The 2,500-nt window shown below is 38.3% G+C and overlaps 1 protein-coding gene across 1 annotated transcript in view; it reads left to right on the forward strand.

Moving 5' to 3' along the window:
* Positions 1-2,500, forward strand: part of LOC109108129 (ena/VASP-like protein) — a 20,290-nt gene that overhangs the window by 1,535 nt on the left and 16,255 nt on the right. The gene's annotated exons all lie outside the window — the stretch shown is intronic.

Raw genomic sequence — 2,500 nt, forward strand, 5'->3', positions numbered from 1 at the left:
AAATTATGGATATTAGTAGCATCATATCATAGCATCTCTACTAAACTCTACACGCTTGAAAATCAGAACAAGAGATGTCTGACTTTGGAAACTGAAGTTCTCTCCTCAAATATGAAGTGGTCAAACATGACATGTTGTAGCGTCTCTACTAAACTCTACACGCTTGCACAATTACATGGTTATGCCTCACAATTCTTAATTTTAAATCTTTTTTATTCTGTGGCAGAAGCATGCAAATGTAATTTATGCTTACAGTCTTATGTACACTTTCACAACTCCTACCCTGCATTTGCAGATCTTTTAGCCTTTATTTTACCTTCACAATTTTCTGTTTAGTTTCGTAACAAAAGCAAGATTCAGAGGATTTAATTCGTATGGAGAATAAATCAGACACAATTCTGTGAAAGAATACAGAGAACCAGATTAAACCAGCAGTAGAGTTTAAGTGGTTGACCTGGTCAGGATTCATGGGTCAGTTAAGTCATGTTTATTTCTACAGTGCTTTATACAGATTATTATGGAAGCTTGTTTTAACCATGGGATAAAAATATTAATAATGACAACATTAAATAAGTTAATAACTTGCAAGATATAAAAAAGTTATTAATTACATCTCACAGTTCCTTTCTTTTTTTTTTTTTTTTTTCACCATGGAATAAAAAATATAAAAAGTGTAATTGCAACTTTTTATCTCAGAATCTTGACTTATTTTTTATCTCCGAATTGCAAGAAAAAAAAGTTGCAATTACCTTTTTTATTTAAATTTTCTTTTTATCCTGCAGCGGAAACAAGCTAACATAGTTTGTTTCAAATCAGCTTCGCAATAATAAACATAAAAATATCAGTGTTAATGTTGTAAAATTCATCAGTTATGAAACAACTTTAAGCTGTAAAGCAGCTCTGCAGAAGACAATAGAGTCATGATTCAGATCAGTTCAGTTTCGTTCTGACCTGATGGCAGTGGAGTTAAATCCATAATATTAATTAATTATGACTGTTAAAGCTTCATAAATCTGACGACTGTACGATCAGCTGTAGGAAACTGTACAACAGGCCTCAGAAAGCCCTGAAGCAGAGCGATGCGGTTTCTCTGTTGATTCGTTCCAGATGATTCTTCTGTTGAATCCGAATCAGTTTTGTAGGTGGTGATGATGCATTGGAGTGATGAGGAGTGTTATGTATTCAGGCCAGTGTAATATGTTGTGTCAGCACACTGGTGTGTTTCTGCAGTCTATGCAGTGAACGGAGAGCACGAGAGACGTCTGAGGCTCACCGAGACTCCACTCCATTCTTTCTCCAGTGTGTTCAGCAATAACTTATTTCAGCAGCGCTGCACAGATGGGCTTGTATTCCTCGTGTTCAGTGCTGATCTCAAACTCTCTCACTCTATGACTTCAGTCTGTTTTCTCATGTTCTGTCCTTTAAGAGTAGTAGACCGGTGCAAGTTGTCACATGGTCTGTGTTTCAGTAACTCTGAAGTTTTGATTCAGTCTTCCAATTAAATGCTTGTTTTTCTCCATCGGTGATGGTCTGCAAAATCTTAAAACTCAATCAGGAGTTTGTGAATTCTATTACTAAAATCACTAACTGTGGACAAGACCACAGGAAACAGATGATTCTTCTGCACAATCTGACTTTGCTGCAGCCTGGAATTGAACTGCTGGTTTCGTCTGGTCAGAGGAGAACTGGCCCCCCGACTAAGCCTGGTTTCTCCCAAGGTTTTTTATCCATTCTGTCACTGATGGAGTTTTGGTTCCTTGCCGCTGTCGCCTCTGGCTTGCTTAGTTGGGGACACTTCATTTACAGTGATATCGTTGACTTGATTGCAAATTATTGCACAGATAATATTTAAACTGAACTGAGCTGCATGATGACGTCACTGAATTCAATGATGAACTGCCTTCAACTGTCATTTTGCATTATTGACACACTGTTTTCCTAATTAATGTTGTTCAGTTGCTTTGACATAATCTGTATTGTTAAAAGCGCTATATAAATAAAGGTGACTTGACTTGACTAAAATCTGCAACATATTTTAGTTTATGGAAAACGATCTGTAGATGTTTCAAAGCAAATGTGAGTGGTCTTCTTGGGCGTTGCTATGTGTTTTATGGGGTGTTCTGTGGTTGCTTTGCAGTTGTTATGGTGTCCTAGGATTTGATATGTGGTTGTTGTGGTGTTCTGGGGTTGCTAAGTGATTGTTGTGGTGTTCTGGGGTTCTTGTTCGGTTGTTAGAGTGTCCTGGGAGTTGCTATGTGATTTTTAGGGTGTCCTGGGCTTTGCTAGGCAATTGATAGGGTGTTCTGTGGTTGCTATGCAGTTGTTATGGTCTTTTGGGGGTTGCTATGCAGGTGTTAGGGTGTCCTAAATGTTGCTATGTGGTAGTTAGAATGTACTGGGGTTGCTATGCGGTTGTTATTGTGTTTTGGGGGGTTGCTATGCAGGTGTTAGGGTGATCTGGGGTTGCTATGCGGTTGTTAGTCTGGGGTTGCTATGCGGT

Source organism: Cyprinus carpio, chromosome A20, assembly GCF_018340385.1.
Source record: "Cyprinus carpio isolate SPL01 chromosome A20, ASM1834038v1, whole genome shotgun sequence".
NCBI classification, from domain to species: Eukaryota; Metazoa; Chordata; class Actinopteri; order Cypriniformes; family Cyprinidae; genus Cyprinus; species Cyprinus carpio.